Source organism: Natrix helvetica (genome assembly GCF_964273705.1).
Source record: "Natrix helvetica genome assembly, chromosome: 4".
In the NCBI taxonomy this organism is placed as follows: Eukaryota; Metazoa; Chordata; class Lepidosauria; order Squamata; family Natricidae; genus Natrix; species Natrix helvetica.
Genome location: NC_138550.1, coordinates 100,847,782 through 100,872,278, shown reverse-complemented (window position 1 = coordinate 100,872,278; position 24,497 = coordinate 100,847,782). Strand labels below are relative to the sequence as shown.

Genomic DNA, 24,497 nt, shown 5'->3' with positions numbered 1-24,497 from the left:
ACAGGGGTGTCAAACTCGTGTTGTCACATGACATCATGACTTTTTTCTCCTTCGCCAAAACCAAGTATGGGTGTGGCCAGTGTGTGATGTATCCAGGCTGCAGGCCACGAATTTGACACCCTGCTTTAAGGGATAATGGACTACTAGATGTGCTTCCCTTCTCCTATTTTATGTTATGGAAAAACTTACATGAAGAGATCTAGTTGAGTTATTTACTGTAGCAGATGAAATGAAGCATTAGCCAAAATTGAAGGGAACCTGATTCACTGTGATTAATTGGACGTAGGATTGATTAGTATTTTGCTTTCCCCAAACACAGTCAATCATTATAAATCTGAGGTATTTTATGCATGTCCATAAAATCTATTTTAACATGATACAATTAGCTATCATTAACTTAATCATTGTGAAATTTTCTAAGTTTGTGTAATGCACTGAACCATAAACTTAAGCACACGTGTTAGGTTTGCACAACATGGTTTCCTAAAATGAGATTGGACGGATTGTTGTTTGCTGTGTTTTGTAAACACTGACCAAGTTTGAAAGTGGGGGTGCTTCTGTGGAATTGTGTATATAAAACAATATTCTTCAGAAAGAGTGTTCCAGTTCCCAAGTTAGTCAGATATCAGGTTAGGTTAGAAAAACTGCTGAAGAATTTCAATGCACCCCGAAATACTATATTAACACTAGCTAACTTTTTCAAGGACTTTCATAGCAGCTAAAAAGTGAAAGCTTAAAATAGTATCTAGCTATTTCATTAGAATAAAAAACTAAAGCCAGTTTTGAATCAATAAGGCTAGTTTATCAGATCTGACAATTTGAGCTCTAGACAACCTGATAAAGTTTGATAAATAAGTTTTCACTTGGAGTTCTATATAAAGTGCAGTAATTTAACAAACATACTGCTTTGTGTGGAGTAATTGCTATATGCAGCTAAAATAATTACTTAATCAGAATTGAATTATGTTCTGGCTGCAAGAAATGGCAAAAGCTACAAGAAATCAATCTGATTTTTTCAGCTTAATGCCTAAATACACTGAGGAATGTATTATTGATGAAAAAGTCCAAGTTATTACAATTTAAAACACACCCAAGAGAACAGGACATCAATTTTTTCTCCTTTCTAAGTCAGGATCTCCGACTTTTATTTTATTTAATAATGCTATCAGCTCTTGTGACTTGCCACAACCAAGACAGGTTTTATGTCCTTTGCCTTTTAGTGACTTCCATAAAAATAGACTGGAGCCCATCATCATCAATGCTAGGAGTCCTATAGAATCCGAGGTTCTCTCAACAATTATATTGCATCATCTCAGTACATCAGCATGATATCCAGAGTATAAGCTGCAAACCAAGACCACTGAGGTATGGCAATAGAGATCCAGGAAACTATTTGTGCTGCCATCTTGTGGTCATCCATATTTTTGCAACCCAGTTCTGTTACCTTTAGCCCATACACCACATGTGCCTCCTTCAAAAATTGTTCAAAAGAAGTGCTTCTTGAATTTTGTCATATATTCATTGTAACCGTTTATCTTTTGTTCTATCTTCTTTGCAAGCCTGAAACAAAAAAAAGTGCTGGTGCTTTAAGCTGTTAGTTCATTAAAGTTAATGTAATTCTTAAATCAGCCACACCATTTTCACATCATTTCTGTAAATTGTGGCGCTTTTTAAATAAAAGACCTGAGAAGCGCCACGCTCACCTGGATTCTGGAGCACATCTTCAGAATTGTTTTCAAAGATTCACAGCCATAATATGGATGTAGTATAGGAGTACTTAGATAACAAAATTCATCTAATGCCTTTGCTCTTTAATAATAATAAAAAAAACCTGAGTTCTGAAGCTCTTTTACAATAGTTCATAGTTAATGTGCCAGGAGATAAGTTGTTACTTGAAGATTCATCCAGTTCAATTGTTGGTAATGTAGTATATATTATTGTTTTCCACACAAACTTATAAGACAATATTCAGCTTGACATTCTAAATGCACATACACTGTTCAGATAATATTCCACAATGGCATATGAGATAATGTTATACACTGTATATGCTGCAGGGAGTGCAGCTACATTTGTGACAGTGGAAAGACATAACATAGCTTTGCATTCAGATATGCTGCCTCAACATCATCACTGAGTATTGCAAAATTTCTCACAGCCTTCGAGTATTATATTCCAAAATAATTGCCATAAAAATAACTTAATTGGTCTCAGTACAGCGAGTGAGTAAGAATAAATCATTTCTCAAAAGCAATCATACAAGCTCGAAGAAAACCCTTTTGGATAAAGGTAAGTACTTTGATTGGGACAATTCACATAGTCACAACTTTACTTCAGACACAAACCTATTCCTCAGCTTTGGTAGGTAGGCCAACATGTACTGCCAGCATCCATTCACCCACCATTCCTTCCATAATTTCCTTTTTTTCAAGCAACTCAGGCTTCTCAAACTACTAATTCTTTTGAAGATTGGCTTGGCAGTCACTCCCCACCCCCCCTTAGGAGGTTATGGTTACATAATTAATATTAATAAACATGTTTCAGATTTTCCTGTCTAATTTTAGTCTGTCCTTAGGAAGAAATGTCATTTAATAATTTTGGATTTATCCATTTCTTTATTGTTCATTCAAGTGAAGGATCCCAAAGATTTTAATTTAAATCAAGTGCTTTCAAAACTCAAATGAAAACCTGAAAAATTTGTATGTGTAAATATTAGGTAGGTAGGTAGGTAGGTAGGTAGGTAGGTAGGTAGGTAGGTAGGTAGGTAGGTATAGATCAGTGGTGGGTTGCAGGCGGTACGCCCCAGTACGGGCGTACCAGATCTTGCCCGGAGCACCGGGTACCGTTCCAGTACGGTGCTCCGGAGGGCCCACCCTCACCTGTGCTTTAAGTTTTTGACGCTTCCGCACATGAGCATGGTGCGTACAGCGCCTGCGTGACACTCCGCCGAGCAGCTGGAGCGTCACAGAGGCTTGCGGAAGCATCATTTGATTCTACAATGCATGCGTGCGCACTGCACGTGTGCATGTGGGTGACTCTGGGGCCGTTCCAACCATACCAGTTGGAACGGAATCTGGAGCCCACCACTGGTATAGATGTATAGATATAATCTAGCCTGAAAAATAAAATATATCTATTATGACTTTTAGATGACTTCCATACATTTATTGTTAAAAAAATTAAATATGGCTCAAATGTGTCTGAGCCTGAGACTTCTTCCTTAAATATACATAAATATACATAATTATTCATGCTACTGAAAATGTCAAACATAATTGCCAAAGACCTTGCTTATACTGTCACCATTCCATTTGAAAAATATGCCCGAGAATCATGCACATAGGATCTCTTTAAATTAGAATTATTATTCCTAACGTTAATAGGATTTATTTGTAATTATTTGAGGCCCTTGTACCTTATTTACAGTTGCTGTTACCTATTGGTTAACAATAAGATACATGTTGTAACAATAAGTTGCAGGGATGTAAGTCCAGGGGTGGGTTTCAGCCAGTACACACCGGTACGGGCATACCGGTTGGTGAAATTTAGTGTGCCTTCCTGTACCTGATCTTCCGAAGCCCGGGTACCGGAATGCTCCCTCCCCTGGCCTGCCCCCCCTGCTCGCTACCCCCCCCCCGCCTGGTTGTCGCTTTTCCTGTGATGGTCAGCAGCCCACGCGCCACTGCCATGTGACCGCTCTGGGGGCGCAGCACCTGCCACGACGCGGCTGCAGCCAGCAACAGGATGCAAAAGAGAGACCATCCAGCAGAGTGTTCTGAGGTGGGTTGGTAAGGAGGTTGCATGGGGCAGGAGGCGGGACATCGAAGTCACCCTGGGTGCCTGCAACGGGATGCGGCAGCTGCTGGACGGCTGTTCCTTTGTACCCCATTGCAGTTGGCTTTCTCCTGCCGATCCTCTCTGGGCATCCAGGCGGGCCCTGGGTCAGTCAGCAGCCAGTGGGCTGCCGCCATGTGACCACTCCGGGAGCGCAGCCAGGAAGGATCGCTAGGAGAATGCCAACTGCAGCCTGGAGTGTCCCCAGGTTGGTGGGGTGGTGGGGAGATTGCGTGGGGCTGGACTGGAGGTGGCAGGAAGGCAGGGGTTGAGGCTACACTCTACCGGTGAAAAAAAATATTCCATCGTCCCAGAACTGTGCCATGAGGTAAGGGAAGCAAGAGACCTTTCCTCCCCCTTCAGACAGCCCATGTGTGGCTAGAGGAGGCGGCCTGGTTTGAACGCTTTTGCTGAATCCGGCGTGGTGGCGAGGGCAAGAAGCAGCTGCCAGCAATGCTCTCAGTGACGGCGACTGCACCAGATTCAGCAAAAGTGGCTCCAGCAGCAATGGGACATGCTTGGGGAAGGGAGAGCCGGAACTGACTGTCCGGGATTGTGCTTCAGCTGCTGCTGTGAAAATGTCTGTTTCGCCAGCTGGGAGGCTGGCAAAGAAGCCTCCATTTCCCCATCACTGCCGAATGGTCCGTGCCCTCCCCCTATGGATTGAGGCTGCAGGAGGGAAGGAAAGAAGCCAGTCTTGGAAAGAACCTTCCCTCCTGCTCCAGAGAGCCCATGCTGGGAGACAGGAGGAGGTGGGAAGGTTTGAATGCGGGCGAGCAGGCGTTTTGGGGCCAGCGCCCCCTTCGCTCATTCGAGCAGGTGGAGAAAGAAAGGCATGAGAGAAAGCACTACCACCACCAAGGGCAAAGGAGAGCTCCTTCGCCCTCGGCTATTGCACACCTCCTTTCTTTCTCTGCCTGCCCGAACGAGTGAAGGAGGCACTCATTGGCCACTAAACCACCCGCTCTCCCGCATTCAAACCAGCTCGCTTCCTCTCTCCCAGCATGGGCTCTCTGGAGGGGGAGGGATGGTTCTTTTCAAAGACTAGCTTCTTTCCTTCTCTCCTGCAGCTGGCAAAACAGACATTTTCACAGCAGCGGCTGCAGAATCCCGTGCAGTCAGTTCTGGCTTTCCTTTCCCCAAGCTTTCGGCATGGGCTCTCTGGAGGGGGAGCGAAAATCCCTCCCAAGACCTCGCTTGTCCTGGCGGCACCCTGGCGATAGCAGCTGAGCAAGGGAAGGAGGAATTCTGGGAGCTGAAGTCCACAAGTCTTAAAGCTGTCAAGTTTGAACACCCCTGGGGGTTTTTTTTCTAAAGGGTTAGGGGTGCAAGGATCTTGTAACTTGACAGTTTTAAGACTTGCACACTTGAAATGCCAGAGTTCTTCAGCCAACATGACTGGAACAGGAATTCTGGGAGTTGAAGTCCACAAGTCTTAAAGCTATCAAGTTTGAACACCCCTGGGTTTTTTTTGTAAAGGGTTGGGGGTTCAAGGGTCTTGAACCATGACAGCTTTAAGACTTTCATGCTTCAAATGCCAGAGTTCCTGAGCCAACATTTTGGTTGCTAACCAAGAGCATTGTTAAGTGAGCTTCGCCACATTTTACAAGTTGGTCACGCCCACCCGGTCACATGACTGTCAAGCCATGCCCACACGTTCACCTGATCGTCAAGCCACTCCCACCCAGTCATATGACCACCGAGCCACTCCCACAGAACAGGCCACACCTACAGAATAGATTCTAAAAAATTTTGAAACCCACCACTGAAGTAGACACAGATCAGCATTATTTCTGCAAATGCAGTACTGTATTTCATTAACTTTTTTTATCAGTCCATAATCCATCTGGATATTGGTTTGAATGTCTATACCAATGTCCATGTACAAGAATGATAGTAGAATACATAAACAAATGTGGCAATAGTATACCCATGAAAATAGTGAGTCATTCCATTGACTTAGATAATTGAAAAGGACGGGACTTGGTCATTGCCACTGCATTGGTCATTTCCCTTATTAAAGAATAGACATAGGTGGTGGAAATAGACTCTGGAAGGAGAAATACTTGTCAATTTAATTTAATTTAGTTGCATGGGCTGTAACTATAAGGATTTTATTTGAGCCTTAGGTCGTTCTAAGATGATTTGAGCAAACTTTAAAAAAAAACAGAAGTTTAGTAACTTGTGGGAGAAATTTATTTTATTTTAATAACATATTTAATGGGATTCATCACCTACATATTTAACATTGGTAATCCTCGACTTACAACAGTACATGTTATGATCATTCAAAGTTACAACGGCACTGAAAAAAGGGACATGATTATTTTTCACACGGCCATTGCAGGACCATTGCAGAATCCCCATGGTCATGTGATTTACATTCAGATGCTTGACCACTGACTCACATTTATGACAATTGCAATGTCCTGGGGTCATGTGATCCCCTTTTGTGACCTTCTGACTAGCAAAGACTGGGGAAACCAGATTCACTTAACAACCATGTTACTAATTTAAGAACTGCAGTGATTCACTTAACAAATGTAGCAAGAAAAGTTGCAAAATGTTGCCAAACTCACTTAACAAATTTCTCACTTAGCAACTTAAATGTTGGGCTCAATTGTGGTCATAAGTTGAGGACTACCTGTATTACTTGAATTTGTATTATTTAAAAAAAATTGTGCACAATTCCTATTATGATTTAGTGATTAACTATATTTTCAATAGCAGATTTTACTGCTAATTTTGTTCCTGGAATCTTTTGACATTATAGATAATATTTCCGTGTCCTCCTCTCTTAAAATTACCAGTGTATCTTTCCAAAAAGCAACGCTACATTATGCAAGCTTGTTGATGGACTTTAAGCCACACTTATCAGGTGAAAGTCTTTGACCTCTATTATGCTAAAGGGTACATTAACAATGCAATCCTATGCATGCCTATTCAGAGGTAAATCCAATGGGGTTTATTCCAGGGCAAATGGGTAACAATCCAGACTGAAGTTTAAATTATAAATTATATTGGGCATTTCCATCATCAATATTCTTTCCATTCTGGTAAAAATTATTTTACCTCTTCTGGTAAAAGATTCTTATCTAGCAGATACATTTAGTTGAGTATACTTTAGTAAAGTTGAGAATATAAAGCATTTTTGCATAATTGCAATGCTATAAACTTTTTCAAATTAAAATATCCAAATCACATTTAAGAAGCCTTATTCAACCCAGGCCAAGTATTAAAATTATTAAAATCCTGAGATCCTGATTGGCATCATCACTGACTGACATTTATCATTATTTTTAGGTACTGTAAATATATATTCAAATATTTAGAAACATGTTTTAGAAACATATTTCTAAATCTTATAAAATGTACAATTAAATGAACATTTTAAAAATAATAAAAATAATTATTAAAAATAATTTGGGAATGTACCACAAAGTCAATTCCAACTTTGCAATTTTATAATTCTACACAATTTAGGGGAATTGTTTTTAAATTCAATTTTATGGGATATTTTTTGGGGTTTTAAATTATTTACTCAGCTGTACAGTACTTTAAACCTTTTTATCCTCCTTCGTATCTATTTATCTATTTAATAATTTTAATTGTTTAATTTTATAGTTATTTGTATGATGTATTTCCGATATGGACTGTACACCGCCCCGAGTCCCTTGCGGGAGAGGGGGCGGTCTATAAGCGCTCAGTAAATAAAATAAATAAAATAAATAAATGTAGAAATTAGATTATGTTATCACACAATATTCAGAATTACTCAGGAAAGCAACGTGGAGACAGATTGGCAGCATCAGTCAAACAACACCTTTTACCTCCAAACATCCTATATTTAGGTTGGTGGGAAAAATGTGAAACAAAAGTTGAAAAATATTTAAAAGTAAAAGCAAACTTGAAGGTGAGCTAAGAAGATTCAATCTCTACTTTCTAGTAAAGATTACAGCATAATCTTACTACTCAATGCTATTGTGGAAATACAAACAATTATGATAATAATCTTGTGTAGGCCCTTAAGGAAGAAAGCTGTTATGTCCAATTTAATTTACAACCTGTTTATTGTTTGCTGCAGTAATTAATGCAACCCATATTTTGTATGCTAAATGGGATTCTAATACAGAATGTTTAGCATGTATATTTGGTTTCTAATGAACATTCTAGAAGCATTCAGAAATTCAGAAACAATTGCTATAGTGACAATTATATTATATATATTGTCATATATATATATATATATATATATATATATATATATATATATATATATATATATATATATATATATATATATATATATATATATATATATATATATATATATATATATATATATATATATATATATATGCTGGTTTTGTTGTATTCGGGTCTTTTCCTGTGTAAGGTTGAGATTGTCTTTGCAACGTTTCGGCAGGATCTCACCTGCCATCTTCAAGCAATGTGGGCTTAAAATGGGAACGGAGCTGCCGTCTTTCTGTAAGTCTTGGTGGGAGGGGATGGGGTGCTGGCTTTTTTTCAGTAAGTGGAATGATTGGTTGTGTGGTTGTATCATGATTGGTAGATTGGTGCTGATTGGTGCAGGCTGTGTGTGCATTGTTGTTTTGTATTTTAACGGCTTGGGTGGTGGGTGGTGTTCGTTTTTTGGCTAGGGCTGGTTTCCAGATGTTTGGTAGGCGGGAGGTATCATCACGTTTGTTCATGCTGTGGGGGTGTTTCTCTATTTCGATGGCTTCCATGATTATTCTCTTGTGGAGGTGTTCTGTTTTGGAGATTAACCTGGCTCCTTCAAAGTTGATTTCATGTCCTGTAGCTTTAAGGTGCTGGAAAAGGGAGAAAAAACTTCACCCGTGAAAATCTACGAAAATACACACACACACACACACACACACACACACACACATCTGAAAGACCAGTAGTCCAGTTTATTTGTACATTCATTCCTCAGTTAGCAATTACTTTGGTTAGCTGTCTATTTGCAAGTATGACATTAATAAACTGTCATAAAAAATGTATGACCAATGTGTGCATTTGTAATGAAATCTTATGCATGTTACAAAAAAAAAAGTCTTCCGTGTGATTAAAATCTAGTCAGTTTCAGGCAGGAACAGGATTCTAATCAACTAAGTAAGATCAGACAGCTGACCTTGTTTTTTATTTATTTGTTTATTTGCAACCTGCCTTTATTATTTTTACAAATAATTCATGGCAGCAAAGATATCCAACACACCTTTCTCCTCCTATTCTCCTCACAACAACAAATGAGGCTGAGACAGAAAGACAGGCCCAAGGTCACCCAGCTATCTTTTATAGCTAAGGCAGGACTTGAACGCATGGTCTCTTGCTTTCTAGCCGGAGACTTAATCACTAGAACAAACTGACTTGGTAAATTTCAGTTAGTATATTTTAGGGAAGATACACTGCAGATAACAACACCTCAGGAATATGTAAACAGCTTGTTTAAGCAATCTATCCACCCAGGGGTGAATTACTGCTGGCATTGCTGCTGGTTCGCTGCGCATGTGCGTTGCACATACGCAGTTCAATGTAAATTGTTCTGCCCATGCGCAAGGACCATTAAAAACTAATAAAAACCTTGCTGGCAATGGCAGCAGAGACCGGGAAACTGGTTTGGGGACGAGGCCAGCCTTGGGTCACTGCCGGTTCAGGCGACCCAAGCCAAAATGCCACTAATGGTTCACTCGAACCAGTGCGAACCGATAGAAACCCACCTCTGTATCTACCCCATAAGGCAGCAAAAAAAGAGGAAAATGGGTCAGGCACAGGATACTGTATACCGGAACAGAACACAGTTGCTAAACAAGAAGGTGGTGTACAAAATCTTAGTATCTTTTAAGCAAATTATTTCACATTAAAAGGGAATGTCTATACTGAGAAATGTTTTTATGTTCTTTATTGTAAAGACTTCTATTGTGTCCTTCCTTTTATGGAGGTTAAAGACATCTAAACAAAACCTGTTTGATGTAGAAATATTTTGAAACTGTATTCCTGCCCGACCCCTGATTTTAGAACATTGCTAACCTTTGTAAACCCAAATTATAGCACTTTTCATTGTTTTAGCATTATGAGCACCAATATGTTCATCAAATGTGTTCATGTTGCAAATATCTTGCTAAGTTCCTTAATAACGTTTTTGGTTTTAATAAGACATAACATTTTTGTCATTTCCTCTTGAACTTTTACTTCCAAAATGTCCTTTCATTGCAATGTAGAAATGGCACTTCTCTAAAATTTCTGCAATGTAAACTCAAGCTATTTTTACTTTATGTAGTTTGAAAGAAAATAATAGGCCAGTGAATGACAGCTAGATTTTACACACACATCTAAGTCTATGTTATGTGTTGTTCAACTTGTCCAAGTAACACCTTTTAGTGGAAGGGGATCTCTGAACCCAAATACAAGAAAGGAAAATGTGTGCATACTGTTTATCACAAATGTATAGTGTCAGAAGTTTATTGAGGCAAAGATTTTGGCATTGCACAAACTTGATGAATCTACACCATCAGACTGCAACATTTCCATCTTACCACATTTTTTAAAGCTCCAGATAAAATGATGGCTTGGCTTTGCTAGGAGGATAAAGTAAGAAAGTTTTAAAATATAAAATATAAAGAATGAAAAGTGCTTTCTGCTAACTTGCATATTTGAAAATTACACTGGGAAACTTCAACTATTGTTCAGCATCTCAGCTATTGTTATGTAGGCCTTATATGTTCCTTCTATTATCTTTGGCAATTAAAGATTATATTCAACCATTGGGAGAATGTCTGGAGTTTGGAATGAGATGTCACTAACACAATGATGATGGCCAGATCTTCTTGCTATTTCCTTAATCATTGCCTACATTTAGTAATGACTAAATGAATTTGAATTAACTGGTATTACTCTATATAAGACAGAGGCGCTATTGATCGGTAGAAAAACAAATTGAGAAAGTTGATATAGTTGAGTCATAGACTCTACTTCCCATAAATAAGCAAGTTCATTGCATCAAAGTTCTCTTTGGTTGTCTACCGTCTTTAAACCAAGTAGCCACTGGGGCAAGGATCATTTATGGAAATTTGTTTGTGCTGTATTGGCTATGAATACTTCTGAACCATTTAGATCCATTTCTCACCATCACAATTACTATATCCTACATGGAGTTATACTGCAGAACTAAGTTGTTAACTGGGGAACAACATCTGGCCTCTATGATATCTATGTTAAAAGACCTGCACTAGTTGCCAGTTGTTTTCCAGGCATCTTAAGATCTATATGACTAGGGCACATCTCTCTGCTTCTTTCAAGATCTGTAGATCTACAGAGTTGGACTTTGAAGAAATAGGAAAGACACTTTTGAACTTTGATGTGGGAGATGTGACATCAAATGAATCACTGAGCAAATCAATTCAGAGTTCTTGCTTGAGCCACATGCCCTGGCTCAAATTATCTTACTTTGGACACATTAGGTGAAGACCAAGCTCTCTTGAAAAGATTCTCATGCTGGGAAAGGTGGAAGGAAAGAAGAGAAGAGAAGAGGATGACAAGTAGTAAGGTGAGTGGACTCAATTGTAATGAGGAACTAGATTGTTGGGAGTCTGTAAACCGATTAGAGAGGGCTGTAAAGCACTGTGAAGCGGTATATAAGTCTAAGTGCCATTGCTATTGCTATTGAGTGCACTGTTGGGAGACTTGAAAGAATAAGTTAGGAATAATAGTCTTGGAGAAAATCTTATCTATGTAGTCATCAGGAATCGAAAAAGACTTGCTGACACATAATCTATCAAATATAATGATGCATAGCAGGAAATTATGTGCAATAAAGTGATTTTTTTAGGAGAGCAAGAACATTACAATGGAAGGGAAATGTCTCAGTTATGATATGGTAAAGATTTCAAAGTGCCCTGGGAATGCCAAAAATATTTATTTATTTTTTTGCAATATTAGTCTGTACTTTTTGGTATTTCTGTTGTAAACTTAATGCTGAGGCCTGGAATAAGAGAAGTCCCTCAGACCGATGGTCAGCTAAAGGATTTTTATGAGAGAAATAAAAGACTTAAGAGAAAAAAGCCTCTATGGAGGAATAAATAAAGAGGTGATAAAGAGAAATAAAGAGGTGGGGGGGGATCAGTATTTGGACGTGTTTCCAGTGTGAGTGTAATGTAGTGAGTTGCACAGGATTTCTAACAATAGAAAAATAACATTCACAATTATCCCGTAGGGGGGAGAAATAGAGCATCAGTTTAAGATTCATTTCATGTTAACTAGGGGTAGTTTTAGTTGATGGGAAGATTATTCTTAATATAAAAGAACTCCAGAATAAATGACAAAACATAAACATAATTGCCTAATTCTACTAATCAGGTACAGTGGCAGAAGACTTCATATTTTTTTCTTAATTAAGAATAAGCATACTTCTGAACAGATTAATATTAATAGTTTTATTAAAAGGAATAATCAAACCTATGGAAAATGCAAAAATAAGAAACAAATGGTCTTAGAAATAAAATGCCATAGAACTTAAAAAGTGGAGAAAGAACGATGGATTTCTCTCTGTAGATTCCGCATGGGGTAGATAGTTGCTTACAAGAAAAAGATATAAACTGCTCTTCTGTACTGGTAGGAAATATTCATACAACATGAAAAAAAGAGAAAAGTCAAAAGTACATGATTTTATTTTTAACATGTTTGAGAGGAACAGACTTTGAGCAAGATCTATACAGGTAGTCTTCGACTTACTACCACAATTGAGTCCAAAATTTTTGTTGTTAAGTGAGACAGTTGTTAACTGAGTTTTGTCCCATTTTATGACCTTTCCTACAATGGTTGTTAAGTGAATCACTGCAGTTGTTAAATTAGTTAAATGGTTATTAAATGAATCTGGTTTCCCCCTTGGCTTTGCTTGTCATAAAGTTGCAAAAGGTGATCATATGCCCCTGGAACACTGCAACTGTCATAAATATGAACCAGTAGCCAGCATATGAATTTTGATCACATGACCATGGGGATGCTGCAATGTCATAAGTGTGAAAAATGGTTATAAGTCACTTTTTTTTAGTGCCATTGTAACTTCGAGCGGTCACTAAACAAATGGTTGTAAATCAAGGACTACTTGCAAAAAATTTACCTACAAGGTTTTGCCCAATTGGGCTTCCTCAAGGATGAAGAGGGACTATGGGAAAATATCAGAAGAGAAGAGGAAGTTGTATGGGATCACTTTTTATAATGTGATTAAAAATAAATTCACAAATGGAATCTCCCTGCCTCTTCTCAATTTGGTGACCGTCATTTCTCACCTAGGAATAATTGTGACTTTTATAGCTGTCAGGATTTATCCTACATTCAAAGGTTTACTTATAATCATTCTCTTCCTCCTGAATCTAATTCTGTAGAGTACAATATTCGCCTCTACTTTCACTGTAGTTGCTTCCAATGCCACTCTTTCTGTCAAATTACTTACAGAAACAGCATGGATTCATTTAGGCACATTATACAGTAGCTCAGTGCAGACTATAAGATTTGCTTGCAGAATTGCTATTTTCTTTTCCCAGCTGTGTATGCTGTACATATACTGTATATATCACAGATCAAAGCAGGAGGATTAAAATATGGAGATATTTCTTTGGGCTCAATTCCTAGAGGAGTGTGAAAATCATCCATAGTACATCACAGCATCGTGGTGTCACATTGCCATCATGTGATGTATGTATCACAACGTTTTTCTGTTCCTGGAGCTGGGGTAGGCATGGCCTGCGTGCGACGTATCTGGCCCATGGGCTGCCAGTTTGACACCCCTGACTTATATGAATGTTTAAATGGATGCTTCAAAGTCAAAAGTTGAGACCAAGGAAGAGGGCCAACCATTAAGACTTCACTACATAAAGAGTCATTTCATTGGCTATATGATGATGTCTTTTGGCCTTTTGGCAATTATATGAGAAGCTGTAAGGGGATAGAATGGATAGCAATATGAAGAAACAGAGGATTAAATATTTCAAAATCAGTTATCATGCTCTAGAAAGATCTACCAAATAGAAACATAGTCATAATGAATCACATAATGAATAAATAAAGAGATCATATTATGGAAAAACAGAGAATTGAGTAATAAGAGATCAAAGCTATGAAATGGATGCAGTTATAAATATTGCAAGTGGTACCTGAAGGCAGAAAAGAATAAGCTGGTGGGAACCTATTCTTAAGATAATAACATGTTTTGCTCCCTCTGAAAATTATCAAACATTTCATAAGATTCGAGCAAGATCTGCAGAATGTATGAGCGGTCCTATCAATCCTCCAAATCCCACCAAGATTTGGATTTCACTGGGTTTTGCTTTCTAACAACATTGGTCATCTTTTAATATTTCAAACACTTCCATAAAATGTCTCTATTGCTGCACCTCTGATTGTCAGAGCAGATCTGACAACTGCTTTGGCATCCAGGAAGGTTGTATGGATGACCCTGCCTGAAGCACTTTGCAATGCTTTACCTTGACAGGCAGGACACTCTGAGGATCTCTCTCTCGCTCTTTTTTAAAAAAAGTAAAGTTACTATAGAAAAATGGTTGCAGATGCTCTAATTATGCAATATCTTGTCCTTAATGACTGTCATTCTATAGCCACCATGGATCTACACTCAGAATGCCAAAGCATTCAGGGGGCTGTGGTGAACTAAAAGGTAGACAAGTGACAGACCTTAAGCTTAGGCAGCTGGTATGTCAACAGGGGCTGCCCTCATCTGAAGCCGCCTGAGAGAACAAAAAAGGATAGTAGGGGATCCTTGTTTGGTGCCTACATTGCCAAACAACAGCAGGAGAAAAAGGCATAGCAATTTCTGTGGCCAATATATATTGTTCTAAACGTAATTCAAATGTTCTTCTCCCAGTAAGGCATCTACTCCCTAGAAAACTATCCCATCAAAGTTTACAACTCCAGGGTGGGATGAGTCTGCCTGTCGAGATGAGGGGGACTGGTTGCTTTTGTGGTGTGGAGACAATAACTTGGTCCTTAACATCAATAACACCAAGGAGCTTATAGTGGTCTACAGAAGGAATAGATCAGACACCCAGCCCTTGCTTATCAATGGAGACCAAGTGGAGCCAGTGGCCAGTTTCACGTTTTTGGGTGTTATCATAAAAGAGGGCCTGACCTGTGGTGCTCACATTGCAGCACTGGTCAAAAGGACCCAGTAGAGATTATACTATCTGAGACTTCTCAGGAAACAACAACTAAATGCAAAATTGCTGATGACCTTCTTCCGCTGCACTATAGAGAGTATCTTAACTTACTGCACCTGTGTATGGTTTGCTAACTGCACAGTGGCAGATAGGACAGCACTCCAGAGGGTCAACATCATTGCCCAGAGGATTACTGGTTGCCTCTCCCCTCCTTGGAAGATATTTATAGCTCCCGCTGCCTTAAGAAAGTTCAAAACGTTCTTAAAGATCCATCTCATCCTGGGCACCCTTTTTTTGAATTATTGCCATTTGGCAGATGGCACAGGACAATAAAAACAAGGACAAATAGGCTGAAAAACAGCTTCTATCCCAGAACAGTAACTATGTTGAATTCTACTGTATAGTGCAATATTAATGCAGTATCAGAGGTTTTCAATTCAATTGTGTAGAATGTGAATGATGTGTGTTTTTGTATAGTTTTCTTATGTGTGATATACACTGAAGATGGCATTTAATTTCATTGTATGAGGTGCAATGACAATAAACTTAAACTTTTCCATTTTACAAAACTGTGTCAAACTATTATCAAAGCTAGATAAACTGGGTTTAGACAAGAAAATTATCCCAGCTGAAATCTCACTCATCTTTGTAACAGATTGGGACAATTGTCTTGTATTCTGCATGGCACTGTCTGTTCTGTAGGTGTGTTAGCTCAAAGAGGGGCCCCAACATTTCAAGATCGTGTTATCAAAATAGATAAATTTCGACACATGTAAGAATGGGAAGGGTAAGTTGCTCCCAAGTCCAACCCAACTTTGGATGAATGGAGAGATCTAAAGGCACGGAATAGGTATTGAAGCTTCTGGAAAGCAAACCACTCCCATCCACATTCATAACCCTCTTACCCAAATTGCAAAATTGCTATCTGCATGTTTAATTTGTTTTCATGTGCTCTTGGGTGAAGAAAAGGATGTGCTTTAGAAATGGTCATATTGGGATTTTTTTGTTTTTTTGCAAAATGCAAAAAGGTGCAATCCTGGCAGCCTTAGGTAGGATTAAGAAAGGTTCTTATCAGAAATCTTAGAGGGCTCTGTGTAAAAATAATTATGAGGTACATGGAACAATGAACTGGCACTGTATAAGCAGCACAATGCAAGAAAGAGAAATACAGCCTACAGCTCCTATGTAAGGTTTACATACTGCTATAATATATTACAGAGTAGGAGGAAATGATTGGCATGGTCCTCTACATGGTGCTGTTAAAATGTTTTCATGGACATCACCTTCTATTGATATAACGTTATACCTATGATCATAAAAAAGCAAGGTCTTGGAGAATTTAGGGTGCTTAAATATGGTTCTCATCTAACATGTCTAATGCCAGGCTTTGCGGTCTTCCTGTAATGTCCTGGACTTTACTAGAAGAGAATGGGTACAATTTTCACTGCCTGAATTTTATTAAAACCTAAAAAAAAGGCTATAATGAGAGGACCACTGAAAACTCCAGCACCAATACTCTAGTCACAATTCCATTCATACTTAGCACCAACAATATATCCACAGAGCATTCTGGACTCCAAGGCAAAGTTCTCCAATCAAGTCCTGCTCTCAGCGGTAGGAGTCAGCAGCTGCATTCCAGGAAACAGACCTATTCTGATGCCCAGGATTTTCTCACCCAAGCCATCCTTGGGAATGAATAGCAGCAGCTCAAGAGATTCCCTCTAAGGTACAACAGTGCCAGGAGGGCTACCAAATTTGGACTGCAAGAATCCGGTTGACCACCAGAAAGCTTTAGTTTTCTGAATCTCTTTGCTATCATCTCATGGTTCCCCACATCAATGCACGCTGAGTTGTCACAGCCATTTGGCATCTACCTACTGCATATGCTGCTTAGACAAATGCTTATATTTTGCTATAGATGCATGCTGGCTCTGCAATACAGCTAACTTTCTCTGGCAAAAATAAACTATTGCATACTCCAAAAGTCATTGATGGACCCAGCTCTACTGGACAAATGTTGTCCAGTCTCCAACCTTCCCTTTCAGAGAAGGTTGTTGAGAAGGTAATAGGCCTACAGCTTCAAAGGGCTCTGGTGGAGGCAGGTAAACAGGGCCTGTTGCTCTCTGGGTTCAGGCCAAAATACAACCCTGATCTTTGTCTTTTATATGACCATTAGTGAGTTCAGGTCAGTGGTGGGATTCAATATTTTTTTTACTATCGGTTCTATGGGCATGGCTTGGTGGGCATGGCAGGGAAAGGATACTGTAAAATCGTCATTCCCACCCCACTCCAGGGGAAGGTTACTATGAAATCTCCATTTCCTCCTGATCAGCTGGGACTCGGGAGGCAGAGAATCAGAGGTGGGTTGCTCTTGGATCGGCCCGGATTGGCCAAACCAGTAGTGGAATTCAGGCCTAGATCGCAGAACTGGCAGCACCCCAGGCCTGCCACGCCCCGGAACTGGTTCCCTCGCCGCCGCTGGGCTGCTGCCATTTTGGTTTTTAGTGACTGCGTCTGTGCGGTTTACTGTAAATTGTTCTGTGCATGTGTGAAGAACAATCTACATTGAACAGCGCACATTGCATGTGGGTTGCAAACCGGTAGCAAAACCAGCAGCAACCTGCTCCTGCAGAGAATAGATGGGGGCAGGGCCTGTCAGAGATGGTATTTACCAGTTCTCTGAACTACTCAAAATTTCTGCTACCATTTCTCCAGAACTGGTCAGAACCTGCTGAATACCACCTCTGGTTCAGGTTGAGGATATTGCATCTTTTCTGATTTTTCTTGGTCAGCAGTAGTTTTAATGCCATCACACAAGGTGTCCGTTTGTTGTCTGAAAGTGTTGGGAGTGGAAAGCACTGTCCTTCAATGGTTCCCCTTATTTCTCCCTGGCCAGTTCCAGTTGGTGTTGTGAGAGGGAGGTCCATCCCTGGATCTCTGCTTTGTGGGTCAACATTTAATTCATTATTCATAACATCTATATGAAGTTACTTGTTATGTTTGGCACAGGGTGAATTTGCGTAAGTTAGCTGATGATATTAGCTTATACAATTCTGCCCTAGACCAGTGGTGGGCAACCTTTTTTTTCAACTGAGCCAAATCTCGCCAAAACCACGATTGAAATTTATTTTGAGAGCCACATTTTTAAAACCGAAAATACATAGGATGGTACACTGTTTTTAGTTTCAATAAACTCTGGCATTTGAAGCACACAAGTCTTAAAGCTGTCAAGTTACAAGATCCTTGCATCCCTAACCCTTTAGGAAAAAAACCCCAAGGGGTCTTCAAACCTGACAGCTTGAAGACTTGTGGACTTCAACTCCCAGAATTCTGAGAATTGAAGTCCACCAAGGGCATCAATCATATTAGCCCAGGGATCTGCAAAATTGGCTCTTAATTTTGGTGGACTTCAACTCCCAGAATTCTGAGAATTGAAGTCCACCAGTCTTAAAACAGCCAACTTTGCAGACCTCTGTGTTAGCCCAAAGCCTGGCGCTGGGCGGGCCTTGCTCCCCCATTGGTGGAGCCCCAAGAAGCGAGGAGGGAGAAAAAGAAACGGAGGCCAAGGAGCTTTCCCCCCCCCCGCCCCCTCCCAGCAAAAATCTAACCGGGGAGCCGGGCGGGCAGTAGCAAATTAGCCGATCACGCCGCGTGGGCAGTAGCAAATTAAGTAGCCCCTTTCCCTTTTTTCTTTTCGACCCACAATGATTAGGGAGGATCCTGAAGTCGGGCGGGGACGAGAAGCGAGGAGGCAGAAAAAGAAACGGAGGCTAAGGAGCTTCTCCCCCGCCCCCTCCCAGCAAAAATCTAACCGGGGAGCCTGGGAGGGGGCGGGGGGGAAGCTCCTTAGCCTCCGTTTCTTTTTCTGCCTCCTCGCTTCTCGTCCCCGCCCGACTTCAGGATCCTCCCTAATCATTGTGGGTCGAAAAGAAAAAAGGGAAAGGGGCGCTTGTTTTGAAGTGCCCAAGAGGAGGGAGGGGAGCGGGTGCCCGGCACACAGAAGAGCCACATTAAAATGTGTAAAGAGCCGCATGTGGCTCGAGAGCCGCAGCTTGCCGACCACTGCCCTAGACCATCCAAGTGATGCTATTGTGGTGCTCTCCCAATGCTTAGACACTGATCACAACTGGATGAGGAGGAACAGGCTTTACTTGAATCCTGACGAGATGAGAGGTTATGGATGTTAGGAGTATCAATATCTGATAATTTTCCACCATGAACTCTGAATGGCATTATCCTCCCCCAAGTAAAATTGGTGTGGAATGTGAGGGGTCTTCGTCCACTCTGTTGGAGAGCAGGTGGTAGCTATGACCAGGAGGGCATTTGCACAAATGCACCTTGTACATCAGTTGTGCCCACTCCTGGATGGGAGACACTGTTCATGGCTAATCTTGCCTTTTCCTAGACTCAGAATAAGCCCTGACATAAGCCTACACTAGGAAATTCCTTAGGATTACTCAAAATATTACTGAGAATAGAAAATAATGGCTTATGGGAATTCTCTAGAATTGACTTGAACCATCACACATAACAATAGAACTAGTATGCAGAAGCTATATAAAATTACTTCGATCTCAAAATATATTTCTTTTTCCCTCTTTTCTTCCTTAGCAGTCTTTTTTTTTTTTTTTTTTTTTGCTTTCAAAGTACAGCTGTTGGCAAATGCGAACTAAATGACAGTGAAAAGTACCAATCACCTGCCTAATCATTTGACAGCTGAACTAGCTAGGGTGGATGTCACAAAAGGACAAATGACAGTTGCCATGGTAACCTAGCTCAACAACGGGGAGTCTTCCTCTTGAATTTCAGGGCCAATACCCTTGATGAAATCCCATTCATTTTAAAAAGATTAATTTGAATGGGAGTGTGAACGGGATTGTCATAGGGTCCAAATCAGGTTTAACCTTTTTTATATCATATCTTCAGTGAAATTCAAAATTGCCTACTAAACCTCCTGTCAAAGCAATGAAATAATCATCCCACAATGTTGGAATTGCCTATTATTCCTTTTACACAATGTTTTAACACAATAATTGGTAGAGTAATGGATGAAACATTTTCATTTATAGCAGCAATTTTATAGGATAGCAATAATGAACAATTTATTTACAAAAACTATTGTCCCATAACAATAAACAGCTTGCTTGTCATTTATAGGGGTACAGACATACTTATTTGTTTAATTAATTTCCTATATACCGTAATTGAAATACCATATAAAACAAATAAATGTAAAACATAAAACAAGTACCGTAAGTAAGTAAGAACCACAGTTTTAAATAATGCTATCCCAAACTATTTGACCCTCTTTGTCTCATTTGAGAAATTAGAGAGAATTAAAGGGCCCCAAAGAAAGATAATCTACAAGATAAGGCTTTGTGTCCCTTTGTCTATAGGCTCACTCCTACTGAATTTTCCCAGACATTTTTGTTTCCCTGCAAAAAGAATAAAGTAGAAATTAAATGGCCCTTGTTAAGTGGATAAGAATCCTGTAGAGTCCAGGGGCAAGGTCAACCCATTTTTAATTTAATGATGCTAACCAACAGATAACAAAATGTTTTTATAGAAAGGATTATTAGCCTGATACCTCTAACAGAAAGTTTCAGAGCCTGGAATATTTGCTGACAAGGGCCCCTGTCCCACATGCCTCTGATGATAAAATGCATTCCTTCAAACAGTCTCCTCTTGGGTTTATGTGGCCCGAGGCAGGACTACAATTAACATTTAGAGTTTATGTCACTAAATGGACTGTTGGTCAGAAAAGCTTCTGCAGTCTGACTGGAACTGTTTGGATGCCTAAAAATATGCCAGAATAATTCCCCATATGCTTAAATAGAGCAATCTCACATTATTCAGATAATTCGTAAAGTTTAAATCACATTACTATTAGAAAATTATGGGTACTATTTAAATTATTATTTCAAGTTTTGGTGTAAGGTAATAATCCAAATTTTAAACCAAATGCGGTGTGTGGATTTTTTTTTTGTCTTGCTATTAAATTTGGTAAGTTAAACTAGGTAAGTTAATTTTGTTCCCTTTCTCAATCTTTCATCTGTAATATGGAAATAATAATATTGAACTACTTATAGAAGTATTTGAAATGCAAGATAATTTATATCACACTTTGGTAGTTATACACACAGTTTCACATTCAGATCTAAAAAGATACTGTACTTTGAAGTGTACAAGCTGTGAATGTTGCACATGTCTACAAGTCTTTAATCCAGACATTTGTTTTCCCAGGATCCAACGGTGGGGCTACCCTTGCAGCTTTTGTGGGATTGCAGGGCGGGGGGGGGGGGGTATTTGTGTTACAACCCTGATGAGAACTAAATAGCTTGAAATAGATCTATACTAGTCTCCCTTTATTTATTTATCAGCACAAATACAACACAAACATAGCAAAGGCAACATTAAAATAAAAATATGGTTTTCTGCCTGGATGGTCTTCTGTAATGAGTCGAAGGACAGAAAGGGGGAGTAGTGAGCTCCCTCCCATATTTGGGCATACCAGGGGTTGTAACACCAAATATATACCTATTTCCCTGGCTCAGCTGATAAGGAGGAGAGCCTGTGGCTTAGTGGCTAACTTCTGCTGCCTGCTGCCTCCCTGCAATTTAGCAGTTCGAATCGCACCAGGCTCAAGGTTGACTCAGTCTTCCATCATTCCGAAGTTGGTAAAATGAGGACCCAGATTGTTGGGGGCAATAGGCTGACTCTGTAAACCGCTTAGAGAGGGCTCTAAAGTACTGTGAAGTGGCATATAAGTTTAAGTGCTATTGATATTGATATTTAGGGAGGATAGTATCTGCTTGAAAAAAAAGTCTGTTTCTTTCAAGAGCATAGTTTAAGCATGTTGGTTCACAAAACATACATAAAAAGGGACAAACTGAACAGCATGTTTGATTTGATTGTTTACCTTGAAAGATCGTGAGATTCAGCAAAGGATTCAAGGGTGATGAAATGTTCTGAATGTAGGACAGACCATGATAAATATCAAGAGTGGATTTGGGGAAAATGGATTTTTAAAAAGTAACTGAAAATGGAGTGAGTGCTGGGAAAAAACGTTTATGAAAACAAACTGGAAGACAAGTTAATCTCTCAACAGGATGAATGGAAAGTGGGTGTCCTGAAAGAGAATTTGTTTTGCTTTGAACAAAAAGAATTATGTTACAAAAAAACTGAAGAAGCATATGGAGTTATAATAATAGTAAGTACTGTATATGTGTGAGTAAAATTTAAAAAAGAAACAGCCTGTTTTTAGGCAAAATACATATAAGAGAATGACTGCTGGAACAAAATGATGAAAGTTATACAGTATAGACTTCTAATGGAGAGAGAGAAAGGGAGAGAGAGTTCATTCCCCATCATTGGAAAAATGCCATTATTGTTTCCTAGAACAAAGGAAAGATAGCAAGAGTGAATTAAGAACTGCAGGGGAATTAGATTATTAAGAGTGCCTGGGATGGTATTTGGCAAATTCCTGATTGAAAGGATATGAGAGGTAACAATGAGCGGTATTTTGGCAGTACAATATGTAATTATTTTCCAGAGCAGATTTTTGTTCTTCAGCAGGTGTTGGGACATGTATGAATGGAGAAAGAAAGGTTATTGCACATTTGTTGATTTAGAGAAAGTGTATGATAATGTGAATAGGCTTGAGTTTTTAAATATTTTGCCCAACAATTGGTTGCTGAATGCAATAAGTGTGTGTTATAGGATGAGCTAAAGCATGCATGGGAATTCATGGAATGTTTAACAAATTGCCGTGAGTAAAAATGTGCTTCTATCACTTTGTTATGCTTAAGTGACAATTGGGCACATCAGGAGAACCATATGTTTGAATGCAGAGGGGGTGGATTACTTAAGAAGTGTGCACAGTAAAACAATAACCAGAATCAGCATGAAATCAGAGGCAATCAGTTTCTGGGAGGCAAAATGGAGACTGCTCTTTTTTAATTCTCTGCTCACCTTCAAAGCAGCTTCAGGCATGTTCTACTTCTGAAATACACTTCTTATAGAACACTGTTATGTATAGGAGGAAGAGTGACAGCGCCTAGGGCAGAGTGAAAAGTGGAATCCCTACACGACCACAAGCAAACTAACCCCTGTTGAGTGCCATGGACTCTTATCTAACTCTAACCAGGTGCTGACCATTAGTTCAGAAGTTTTCTGTGTATAGGCTATTAGCAATAAATCAGGTTGATTGAACCTTCACATGGACCTGGTCTTATGCACCTGTCATTATAGATAGTCCTAGACTTACAGTCATTCGTTTAGTGGCCGTTTGAAGTCATAACAACGCTGAAAAAAGTGACTTACGTTTGATTGTCACACTTATGACTGTTGCAGTTTTCCCACAGTTATATGATCAAAATTTGGATGCTTGGCAACTGGCATGAATTTATAACAGTTGCACCGTCCCAGAGTCATGGGATTACCATTTGTATCTTTCCAAGCCAGCTTCCGGTGAACGGAGAAGCCAGATTCGCTTAATGACTGTGCCAAAAAAGGTCATAAAATAGGATGCAACTCATTTAATGACTGTCTTGCTTAGCAACAGAAATTTTGGGCTCAGTTGTGGTCATAAGTTGAAGATTACCTATATGTGAACTTTTGTACTTCTTTTTGTTTTACTTCACTTTGTTGCAGGTTGATCTCAGTATTTCATTGCAGAGGAAAGGCTGCCCTTTCAACTCAGCTTATCATGCACTCTAATTGTTCCTACGCCTCTTTATAAGCACCGATAAAATAAATAGTGGTTAAGAACTTAAACTTAAGATAGAGAAGGTGGCTGATTAAAAACCAGCTCTCATATGTATAAATTACATTTGTTCTTATCTTCAATAGGTATCTTTCCTTCTAGGTTGTTTTTTTTTTAAAATAAGCTGAGGATACCATTTTATCTTTTTCTCCCAGTCACCTAAGGCGGAAAAGTTTCACCTCCATTGCCAAGATAACCCACAGATTATTTTGGCTATTTTAGAGCTGAAATGAAACCATTCTACTTCAGGTGACTAGCAAACTATTATGGACTTTTTAAAAATTCTTTGAGAACAGTAGGGAATGTAAAGATTAAGTTGTTGTTGTTATTATTATTATTATTATTATCATTATTATTATCATTATTATTATTACTCATTGTTATTTCTGCCCAATTTTGAGGTGGTAATCTTCTCTAGACTAAATGAAGATCTTACTGACTGTGCTATTTTCAGCAGTGCTAATGAAAAAGAGGAATAGAAATGTTCATGCTAACAAGAAGGAATTGGTTTTTATAAATTGCTTATTGTCTCTACTTCTATCTGCATTTTGATGGTTTCACCTTGTATGTATAAATTTAACTTTGGTTTGTGTTTATGTGACGATATACATATATGTTGGGGGGTGGTACTACCACTTTCTTAGAAGAGAAAAAATGAGGTCATAGACAGCAGTATGCAATGGCCGGAGACGGGGATCTGAAGTCTGGAC

At 39.3% G+C, this 24,497-nt stretch overlaps 1 long non-coding RNA gene across 2 annotated transcripts; it reads left to right on the top strand.

Moving 5' to 3' along the window:
• Positions 1-1,227: 1,227 nt before the first annotated feature.
• LOC309390978 lies at positions 1,228-23,952 on the top strand. Of its 2 annotated transcripts, none has more exons than XR_014175207.1 (4): positions 1,228-1,365; positions 6,608-6,712; positions 11,155-11,396; positions 23,943-23,952. It is a non-coding gene; the product is annotated as an uncharacterized lncRNA (long non-coding RNA). The 2 variants fall into 2 exon arrangements; XR_014175208.1 differs by lacking the exon at positions 23,943-23,952 and adding an exon at positions 15,166-15,469 and having other exon boundaries at positions 11,155-11,401.
• The last annotated feature ends 545 nt before the right edge of the window (positions 23,953-24,497 follow it).